Source organism: Anser anser, assembly GCF_964211835.1.
Source record: "Anser anser genome assembly, chromosome: 8".
NCBI lineage: Eukaryota > Metazoa > Chordata > Aves > Anseriformes > Anatidae > Anser > Anser anser.
In genome coordinates, this window is record NC_139728.1 from 5903684 (window position 1) to 5915814 (window position 12131).

Sequence of the window (12131 nt, forward strand, 5' to 3'; positions counted from 1 at the left end):
AACCAATACCGAGCACTGTGCTTCTTGGAGCTTTTTAATCAGTCTTTTCCTGGGCTACAGTCAGACCAGTGACCATAAATCTACCACCTATCCAATCTCCAGCACCACATTTCCTCCTTTGCTGGGAGTTCTTGGGCCACCATGGAGAGAGAGCCAAAATCTTGTAATACTCACTGTGGTGTGCCAAGCAACTGTTCAAAGCTAGAGAAATTGCTTTGAACAAGGCAGAAAGAAGTTCTGATTTTAAACTTCCATATTAAAGTGGTAATGAACTGCATTTTTGTACATAGCTTTGAAAATCCCCACTGTGGAATCATGCACTATCAAGGGTCATTTTAATAACATTGATTGTTAAAAGACACAGCTCCCAGTGTAAAACCAGAACTCATTAGAATTCAGGATAAAGCTGATTACAGAGGAATGCGTAAAATTGAATATTAAGAAGATTAAGAAGAGCTGGGCATCAATGCTATATTCCAAAGGGAAATACATAATGTGCTTACTGTCCCAATCAGCAGTACCCAAAGGCAATGTGTACCTCAGTGAGTGTGCCCTACTGGAGAGGGAACTCTGAGAGTTTGGCCAAGGGTAACTATAAATATTAAAACCTTTATTATCAATGTTTGATAGAAACATAAAAAATTTATAGTTGTGTACAAATTCTTTCTTTTGCAGAGGAGATGCATGAGATTTTATAGTGCTCCTGATAAGTCACTCTCATTTTTTTTCCTTTCAGACAAAATCTAATTATTTCTGCCCAAATTTCTTTCTTTCTTCAATGGAGTTAGTGTCATCCGAAAGAAGCAAAACAGAATGAATAGCCGAAGCCCTGTATAGAGCTAACAGTAGATTCTGTATCAAGGTCATTCAGATGGGCTGCTGTGCTATGTTTTGTTTCTTTTTTTTTTTTTTTAATTTACAGTCTCATAGCCCCTCTGCCTCCTTTTGCTATTCAGTATGTGTTTGTCACAGACTCTCTCATTTAGAAACAAATGCATTCAGACATCTTTGGTACTTACAAAAGCATAGTCTCAAATTGCAGCAATTATTAACATAACAGTAACACACAAGAGTTACTCCAGCATATTGCAAAACCTGTGAAGCTTTCAATGCACTCTGTATGAGATAGAAATGAAAGGCAACTATCTACCTAAATGTAAATTTCCCCCTCCCCATAACATCTAAATGGAATTACTTTCCACATTGTTGAGAAGATTCATTAAAGGGACACAGAATCTTAAGAATGAAAACCTCCTTGTTTTGTAAGCTATACGAGACGTGGCAACCTTTATATATTTAAAATATGATTATTGTAATTGAAATGTAGAATTAACCAATCCTTCACTATTTATGATAATGGAGCATAAATACAGGCCTCCTGCACAATACAATGTGCCAAGAAACTAACTCAGAAGAGGTTATAGTAAGCCAAAGCAGAAGTTTATTAATTTTCCTAGTAGCATTATAGGAATTAACTTTATAGTTCTGTTTTGTAGTACACCAGAAATCAGATAGGGCAAATCAGCTCTCCATGCTTTATACTGTTTTCTGCCTTCTTAGTTGATGTCTTTTAAGAGGTCAAAGAGATGGGGCTCACCAAGACCCTTTCCCTGCTCCAAGCATCACCTCCAGTGAGGCCCCAGCTCAGACGAATTTCTGCTTGGCACTCTGCAACACGTAATCAGTAATCACCTCTTCGGTTGGTCATGTGCCCTGTGCAAGTATATTAATATTGTTGTTGAAGGAGCATTTGAGACACAAAAAAGAGAAGGAACCAGTCATTTAAAATATCTTCCTAGGCTTCCTGTCCTTCCGTATCATTTATACTACTATGCCAGCATAGCCCTCTGCGATATAGTAGGCCTGCAGAAAATAATGTGAATTGTTTTAGTTGTCAGTGAAACTAGACTTCATGGCCAACATGGTGTACGTAGCTGTATAAGGCCATGTGGATTTTCATATATTTTGAGAAAAAGTGCACTAACCTGCCATAGATATAGGTTTAGACATAGCAATGTGTTTGTGGTGGCGCTACTATTGCACTACTAAGTAACAATGTTCAGTTCAGCTACATTGCTTTAAGTTTATTTAATTTAGAATAACAAAAGCCATGATAGTATTAAGATAATCAAAACTATATGAATATCTGAAGTTTCCTTTGTATAAATCACTCTATTTTTGAATAGACAAGGACTATAATACACTGTGCTGCAACCTAGGACGAAGTACTGTGTGTTGGAAAGAGTTTCAGTAAATGTCCATGGACCCTCTCAGCTGTAAATGAATGTTTTTGAATAACACCAGTAATCTGAAGGTAATTAAAGTAGTTTATGCAAGGTGCAATAAACAGCTATTGTTGTGTCTACAGAACATTACTTTACGCTATTGTGAAGATGATGTCTTTTTAGCCTCCTAGCTGTTGTGAAAAAAAAATTCAGAGGCCACTAGTCTGAAAGAAACAAGGACAAGATAATAACTAGAGACGCAATTAATGCCTGTGCTTTGGAATAGTACAAATTGTTACAACAATCACAGAGAAAGCTGTACAGAGGTTATAGGAAGGCAAGTTAATGCAATGCTTAAAAAAAGAATTAAATAAAGAGTGTTAGAAAGACCTAAATTACAAGAGCAAAGAAATGAAAATACAACTTAATAAGAAACAAATGTCGCATGCTGTGTATTAACAGTGGAATGCTTGCAGAAAATATGGAAAAGGCTTTGTTTACTCAACCCTGACTCATGGGCAAAGGTTTACATAAACTGGGCTTCTTTCCTGATCACAAGTATGTGGGAAGTCCTATGGGGATGGGTAGTCAATAGGGCTTCTCAGTCACTTGAAATCAGGCACGTTTGGACTCAGTCATTTAGAGTAAAAATGTGGTCCCATAATCGTCAGCAAAAAGCACCCATTTTATTACTGGGGCCAGAGTCCCACTGATGTACCAGGCTCTTCCTGTGTACTGGCCTCAAGAGCAGCAGCACAAAGTCCTGAAGTTAGGATCAGTCATGGGATTTCAGCCCTTATCTCCTGTACATCAGCACATATTGCTGTGTGTATTCCCAAACAGTTTCTAGTGCTCTCTTTCATTTATTTGCAGGAATGAGCTCTTGTCTTATGTGAAAAGAAGGATACAGAGTGGCAGTAAAAATTGTCATTAATGAACATACAGAGCAGATCCTGCTTTCACTTGTGCCCTTTCAACTCCACTGAGATTGAGGTCATCTTGCCTCTTACCAGGCCTGCATCTCTTCCAGAAAGCCTGAGAGCCTTTGGGAGGATAAGTACCAGGACCAAGGAAGTGGGGGTTTATATAGAGGGACGTCAGAGCAGGAAGGAAAAAGTCACCTTTAAAGGACCACAGCAAGTGATGTAAGCCCTTACTGCAGTCTGTGGTAATGAAAGTAACTCAGAACAAATAAGTATCTGACTCAGAACCAAGATGCAGCTGACCCATTCTGAATGGGAACTAGATTGCAGTTAACCTATTGCATCACTAATTTAATCTTCCCAAGGGAAAGGGATGAGAGTTACATACTTTTTTTCTGCCTTTCAAAAAAAAAGAAAAAAAAAAGCCCAATACTTCAAAGAAGCATCTAATGTTGGTAAATGTGCGCAGTAAGTACTTGATGGATTGAATGTATTCCCCCTTTTTGTGTGCTGACATCCTACACGCTGCACAGGGAGATTCTACAGATGTACAGAAATGCTGCACAGGATGGGATGTTTCTTTATGGCATTTCCGTGTGCTTTAAATCTCTGAAGAGTTTTCTGTGTGTGTGTTTTATATTGAGTCATTAAGTACAAAAACAAACTTATTCACAAACCAACTTTGATCTAGATTTCCTGTGATTTATCTCTGCTGTCTATAGCATGCACTGAAACCCTACCTGATTGTTATTAGCTCCCCAAATATTTATATCATTCCAGATAATCAATGCTTATCACACTTAATACAGATGTTACAAGTTCCTCAAAGAAAGGCACTGTCAGCATAATAGCATTTTAATTATTGCAGCATATGTTTTCAAATGGGCCTTTTGTTTACAGTATCAATTAAACAGAGTAACCATATATATCTAATTAATAGATGGTGTTAAAAGTATCGTACATGTAAATTACAGCTTTTCCCACAAAGTATATGAACCAATAAGGCAATGTCTTGGAGGTATTAATGCTCACTTAATTAATTTAAATCATGTTGCTAGTGCTGTTTTCTGTTCTCATTCCCTTGCGTTTGCACTCTCTACAGGATGTTTTTCATTCAACTGCTGTGTAAAACAAATTTGCTTGTGGGGGTTTGGTGATATAAAGTATCTGACTGGCACCAGTACATTAGTTATTCTACATGTAACTGAAAACATAAATGCAGTGTTTGGAGAAGTAGAGATAGCAGCATCTACTGGTTAGAAAGACTCAGAAGACATGGTTTTTGTTATCAAGTGTGCTGTAAGTTCATGGGGAAGTTCAGCAGAGAACATGCTGAGCCTTTCTGTCCCTTGGCTTCCCGGCTTTATGCAGCATCTTTACTCCCTGCATCTCTTTGAAGTTCTCTGAAAAGAAGTGCAACGTGTTTTGTTGTTGTTTTATTTTTTTATTTTTTTTTTAAAGAAATTTCAGAGAAAATTGCTGTTTTACCCACCTTGTAAGGAAAACTTGACATTCATCTATCTCCCTAATAGAATCTAGTCTAAGAACTTCACAAGGATATTTCTGTAGGCAGTTCGTTCATGCTTTAAAGAGGGAAATTATTTTTTGGTCTCTTTCTCTCTTAAAAAAATGTACTTGCTGTGAAAGATATCAGGAGCAAATTCTGCATTAAAAATATTGTTTATTTACTGCAGTTCCTAGTAGCAATTTACCATCACCTTGACAGAAAGGAACAATCCTTTCCTGGGAAGACAGATTAGTGTGGTGATCTTCCATACCTTAACTACATGCAATCACTGCAATCTCAAATCTGCTTTACTTGCAATCTGAAAATTGTAGGTAAGAGTTACATTTTGCCATGAATTATTATTATTATTTTTAATAGAGGAGCCTGCCATGTCTGGATCTGAAGTGATTTTGGAAAAACTTAAAATATTTGGTAAATATATAAAAGGCATACCTTGCTTTTTCAGGGATGTGTTTCTTCTCCAATTTAAATATATATTTTTATATATATATATATATCCTCTTTATCTGATATTTGATAGCCTGGAAGTTTGAAAAACAAAAACATGGAAGTATTTCCCAGGTACAAAGACTATTGACAATAGAAATGGTTTAAAGCCAGGAGAAAGACAGTTCAAACAGAGGAAAGGCTCTTACCATGAGATTTCCCAAGGATCTGGATATTGGCCCCTTTATACATTTTAACATCTTTATATTGACAGAGTACAAGAATTGATGCATCAGCCATTTCAGCAGTCTGACCTTCAATGGCAACTTCATTCTGAGCTGTAGTAGAAGTCTTATGTACATGTCTTATTTACTTTCTGTAGCACTGGATTACAATGCAAGACATTTCTAGTTTAATTTACTAAATACTTCAATAAAACATTTAAAATAATGTTTATATACATCTGCTCATATTCTTGGTACTTCTAACTCACAATGCTTACAATATTCAAAGTTTTCTTGCAACTCCTGGCTTCTGGAGTCAATGGATTAGTTGGAAATTTCAGCTACTGTTCAAAACACAAGCTTCAAAAACACCTGTGAAATATGAATTTTTCAGTTAAGATTCAAAAAGCATATAACACCAAGTTAAATGTGTATTTAGAAGGAGAGAATAAGTTGGTCAAACATGTATTTGAGAATTTATAATCTGGCTGGATGTGTCTTTGCCTGCTATTTCTTAGCAGACATGCAGACCGAATATTTTACAAGTAGCTCTGGGCAACCACTGCAGATCTCTAGACTATATTTCTAGATTATATTTCTAGTTACATTATCTGTCAAAGGCATGTCTTTTCTGCTGGAAAATGATCTCTTATATATCACATTTACTGTTGGTTTACTGTTGGTTAGTAGAACTCAAGGAAGAATTTGGATCAGGGCTGTTTTTTTTTTTTTTTGAGTTAGGCTTTTTTTCCTACAGGGTTGTTTTATACAGGACCTGTTCAGAAACACTTTCATTGTTGTTTCATACTTTGGCTTTATGAATTCAAAGGGATGTATTGAGCTCACTCAGATGGTTTCAAGATCATTGACCATCATCATAAGACTATTTATAGATGCAAACTAAAAAGTAGGGTAAGGTGAAGTTGACTTAGTTCAAGATTGAATGCCAAATCTTATTCCTAGAGAAAAATTGCACATATACAGATAATCTTGGATGCAGTGGAAATTCATCCTTTTTGTGATTCAATTGATTGCTTTTGTACAACAGCTCTGCTGAAGGTTTCTGGCTCATGCTGTGTGAATGGCCGTCCCTTCCATATACAAATTGTACCAAATCAGGATTAACATTAGGTGCACTGATATTATATTCACTTCCTAGATGCATCAGTGAGAATAAAGGTCTAGCCATTGACCTGGAAATGTAAAAATAAAATAAAATTGGGGAAAAAAAGAAAAGACAATGTTAGTATTGCAAATTCCATTTTAAGATTAAGGAAGTAGTCATAGGAGGTAGTTTTGATCATGCATGCTCCTCAGTTGATTTCTACTTGTTACATACCTTCATCATCTCTTTTACCCCTTTAAAAATATAGCGAAGGGGTTTTAACTCTGATAGTTAACTTCAAGCTAAAACCCCTTATTCTAATGTACAGACGTATTTGTGAGCTGTATCCTCACTGAGTTCATCTACTTAATTGATCTCACTGAACAATAACAGCAGGAGATTCAGTGCCACTGAACCTGTGTGCGTTAGAAGGGCAGTAGATTAACAGTTGATCCACTGTTTTCTTTCAGCGTAGATTGGTTCTCCTCAAGTAAAGTTTTAGGTCACTTCTGGGGCATCATTGCAGGTAAATGAGCACTGATTTTATTAGCCTCCCTGGAAGATAAGAAGGTTTTAGTTTTAATGAATGCAAGATCAAATATTTGACAGAAAGTGAAAAGCAAAGACTGGAGGTATATATCTTAAAGTGAAAGAGGGAGGAGAATGAGTTTGAAAAGAATAAAACACATTGTTTAGTCAAAAAGAATGCTACAAAGGTCTCTGCATGAATCTTGGGTTCCAGGAGTTTCTGCCAATTCCTTTTATTACTATTTCAAGTAACCAGGTACATATGGCATGTTTGTAAGTAAAGCAGTCAATGAAGTTAGTTACACCTCTGCATTTATTACCTTACCCCTGAGTATTATTAACTTTTACATTCCCCATAAAATATAATTTATCACTTAAATAATTTGCTTTGTGTCAGGGTTCAGTGTGCTCCAGTGCTTTCCTGCTCATTAAATGAGATATTTTTACTTAATGAGCCCAGAATGTCCTTTGCATTTAACATTAGAATTGATTTCAAACACTCCATTTTTATAACATATTTGTGTGTAATTTCAGAATGTGGACTTCATCCCACAATCTTACACTGAAGAAAAAATGAGCTACAAAGAATAATGATCCATGAATTCTAGAGAGGGACACAGTAAGTATGGGTGAATAATTTGAAAAAAAAAAAAAAGAAAAGAAAAAAAACCCTCACTATTAACTACCTCGACTTTACATTCTTTGATCTAGTTTGAAAGTTTGACTTATTCTTTGAGTCTGATGTTGCAGTTATTACACACACAAAACTCCATCAGAAAAGTACTTTTTAAAGGACAGCAAGGTGCTGATTGCTATGAAATTAACAGAATATAAAATAATCCTATCTTTTGATGTACTCGTGTGATATGCTGTTTCATGTAACAGGTATTCTTTCAAAGATGGACAGTTCACGTAGAAAATATGTATTCAGAGGATAAATGAATATCATGGAACTATAGCAATATCCTTCTAATGGGGATCTGATTCAGCTCTTTGTGAATACTCACTTAGCAATTAATCAAAAAATGTAAGTAGAGAAGTCGTCTGTTGTGCAGTAAATAATTTACTCGTAACAGTTACTAGAACAAAAAAGCAACCCAAAATTCTGATTTATCTCAATGATTCTAGAATAAACACTGTATCATTGCACTTTAAATTTTGCTACCAGCTAGATCTCAGGGAGTCAACAAATAGTTGAATCATGGATTCACAATTGGGTGTTCTTTTGAGTTCCATTATAACAAAAGTAGCCATCTACACATCAGCAGCACACCAATAATGTGCTGAGTGCTAGTCTGATCAGTAAGGGGCTCTTGATCCATGTCAATAAGCATGGCAAGAAATGCTCAATAAAGGATAGTAAAGTTGAAATTTAATCCCATACCAAATGCTAATATTGTAATGTAAGTAATTTTTATTCTCAGTAAAAAAGTGAAAAAAATTAGTAACTTAGAGAATAAGCAAAAATAAAACATTGGTATATTTAACTGAAATTAGAAGTTTCATTTTCAGACAGTTTTCAGCCTTGTACGTGTACTTATCCACTGTTGCACTTTCTTGCCTGATTAACAGCTTGGGCCTCTCACTCTGTTCTGCAGGACTAGGTGCTTTGGCTGGACTTCTTTTCCTACGGGGCATGTGCAATCATACAACTGCCGTGAGTCAGCTTGGTGTGGTGGAAGCTTATCCTGTGAGATGTGCAATGGTTACCATGGCATAGAGTGAGCGAAGGAGCACAAGCACGTGGGAGCACAGGTCCCTTAACTGCAGGTAGGCAATCTGTGCCTGAGCGTAGCTGTTCAATACCTTCTTCACACCACCATTGTTGCCAAGGGAAATCTCAAAATTCTTATTCGACTGACTACCACATTATCGGATACAAGGATTTTAAATAATGACATAATAATACTTTATGAGGCCATGTCATGCCATATAAATCAGGGAAAAGAGGAACAGTTCCTTAACTGTGGTAATAGGAGTAGCATAGTAGTGTAATTATCCATACAGGTGTACTAAATATGAAATCTTTATCTTTGTCATGTAGTGAGAGAATAACAAACGTAAAATGTAGAATCAACTGTTGATTATAATTTAGTGAAGGGTGAACACACCCAGGTTACTTATTAACACTTTCACATAATTGTACAAGCTATTAAGTAACAGGCAACTCTGATACGGATTGGAGAAGCAATGTCATCAGATGGGTAAAGTATAAGGAAACCTACATTCTTCTTCTGGTGCTACCACCAGTGAGTGCATCATGTTCCCACAGAAAATCACTTTATTTTGCTTCTCCTTACTGTTCTTTGTCCATTTTGCCCATTTAAGCCGCAGAAAGTTAAGACTGGTGCGTTTGAACCTGTAACCCGAATTAAGAATACGGTTTTCTTTTTTTTTTTTTTTTTTGTCCCCCTATTTTTCACTGTAGAAAGAGGGAAGAGGTTTTTTTTATTTGGTTGTTTTTTTGTTTGTTTTCCCCTCAAAAAGTAGTACTACAGTTTGCTCCAGAGAAATACCGAAATATCACTTCAGATACTTAGTGAAGTCCAAAATGTTGTGGCATATTTATATGGACTGCTCAGACCTCAAAAGATAAAAGATAACTTTAGTAAAGAATCAGAAAAAAAAAAAAAAAGTGCTCTTCATTTCATTACAGTTTTCAGGAGGGGTGCAAGGTATTTTAAATTTTGCTTGAATTATTTTACAAAATTATGATAATCGCTTACTGCTATGTTTCAAACTTCAATGCCAAATAATTTATCTTTTTAAAAGAAAAAAAAAGTGATTTCAGCAAAACAGCTAACTGAAATTGAAATCCATTAAAAATGAATTATCTCCTTTACTCTGGGCGAATGATAATTTGGTTGCTAAAAATAAAAATAGCGTGGATGCCTCAGTGTATGCAGAATGGAAAATGTGATGATTTCACCTACTTGAGAAACTACTGTGATGGGCCAGTAAGACTTCTGGGAGAGGGGTTTTCTACGTCGCTGAGTTAGAGTCAAGACTGGCCCAGGAGTTGCTATAAAACAGGAGCCTTCCTTCTCTTTAGCCTGTACCAGTCTTACTGAAAATGAGTTTTGAGAAAATGCAGAAATACTCTATAGGGGTCACTCCGTCTGTTCCTGTGACTGACCAAGACTTTCCATTTTATTACCTTGTGTACAGCTGAACATGGTACAGATAATTTTTTCCCACCAGGGAACTGCTAATACTGTTTTTTGATTGCTGTAATTATTTTGGTTATAGTGATTTGGCAGTGTGAGTTTAAGACTGGGTAAAAGTGTAGTTTCTTGTAGAAAGGCTCTGTCAGACCAGACAAAACCTGCAACTTACTGCAAACCACACACGTGATGTTTTGCAAAGCTGTCATCATTGTCCCTAATGAAAATGGACTGACAAGTGCCCTGCAGCCTAACTGGAGGATCTTCATACAGGGTTATCTCAGGAAAGTGAGGAGTACATCAATCTAGGCTAATACCCTGATATTCTTCTGCTATTCATATTTGCAAGTCTGAGACCAGAAATAGTTAAAGAGGAGATGGATGTCAGATGGGTACGTGTGTCTTTTAATCTGTATTCAGTGCCTGTATCAAAGGCTCCAATATATGTATGTGTAGGCAACAAATTTCACTTAGATTTATATTTGGTTTGTAAATCCACCATTCATAGTTGAGAAATAATCTATGCAGTTTCAGGAGAGGGTAAGATAAAGGTGCTTATCAGATTCCTATTGGGAATGGCAATAAGTAGTTTATAACCAGTTTCAGTTAACATAAGCTTTCCATAAGTAAGATACATAACTTTTTACATGTGTAGACTAAGGCCAAAGGCTCCCTTCACTCTTTGAGAGCACTGACATTAAATTTTTTATTAGTACCCGTGATGAATAATGCACTTGACTACAGTTTTGACTGTACCATTGAGAGAAACTACCATGTATTTCTTGGAGATGTTCATAAATAGCCAAGTTTAATGCTGAAAAAAGTTTTTTTTTTTTTTAAATTAATTACTTCTTTTCCAAGTTTAAGTTTTTTCACTACTGATGTGTGCGCCCTTTCTTGTAGCACTGGTATCCCAGTTGCTGCCATCATATTGTTTGTGTTCCTGTGGCTGGCTTTCAGGCTGTCACTTCTTTATGTCCTGAGGCTATGTGCTAGACTTTTCCAAAAGAGTCCTGGATCTAATATTGCTGCTGTCACACACTTTGCCCATAGTGTGTCTACTTGCAAACGCTCACAAACTCTTGCAGAGAAATGTACACTGCAGTTTTTAAATCTTCTAAACACTAACAACTGTCTTGTTTCACATTACCTGCCTTGGTGTGTGAGTTCATTTGTGGGATTTGTGCACTCTCCTGCTTTTATATCCCAGATTCTTCACACTTTGCTATGAGTCTTTTAGTACTTGGACTGACTGTAGTATTTTGTTTGCAGTACTCCAATATTGGTTTCAATTCAGCTGGAATAACTTCCCTTCACTACAAAATTCCAGGCTTCATTTTAGATTGTCCGTAGCCTCTTTCTGGGTATTTTGTACCAAACTGCAAACACAATCTGTCTTTTTACCAGGAAGTTAACACTCCTCTCCCTATCATGAGATCATTGTAGTTCAGTCTGAGATCAATTACAGACCCTTCTGTGTTTTCTCTCTTTGTATTATTTGTGTGAAACTGAATTTTGTGGATTGGGAGCATATTGCCTGTTGACTGATTCAAATCTCTTTCTAACCACTGGAAGTTTTAAAGGAACTTGAAAGTAGACATTTGCTGAAAGCTGCGAGTAATACAGGGCAGACTTTTGTAGTGTCCCAAGGTCCTGAGAAGTGAAACTGCAGTAGGAAGTGCTAGCCAACCAATACATTTGATCTGAAATTCTGAATTTTCTGAATTTTGATCTGAAAATTGTAATTTAATTACAGAAAAAAGAATCTGTCAATGAAGCAAGTCCTGGTTTGCGTCTTAAAACTTTGCCAGTCTGCAACTATTTCCTTCTTTTACACATTAAGTGCACAATGCCTTCACGAGGAAAATGGGCTTGATTCTCATTAGACATTGTACTGTATTAACGGCTTTGTCTCACTCATATTTTATTCATTAAATAATATTTGTCAATGTGTTTTTCTATTTTAAACTCTTACTGTAAAAGAGAGCATTATCACCTACAAGCATTT

The 12131-nt window shown here is 36.2% G+C and overlaps 1 long non-coding RNA gene across 4 annotated transcripts in view; it reads left to right on the forward strand.

Annotated features, from left to right (window-relative positions):
* The window catches only part of LOC310903466, a 92946-nt gene that overhangs the window by 51644 nt on the left and 29171 nt on the right, over nucleotides 1–12131 (forward strand). For all 4 annotated transcript variants that reach the window (XR_014587567.1, XR_014587568.1, XR_014587569.1 and 1 more), the window contains 2 exons: nucleotides 7494–7578; nucleotides 8558–8729. This is a non-coding gene — a long non-coding RNA (uncharacterized lncRNA). The remainder of the gene's footprint in view (nucleotides 1–7493; nucleotides 7579–8557; nucleotides 8730–12131) is intronic.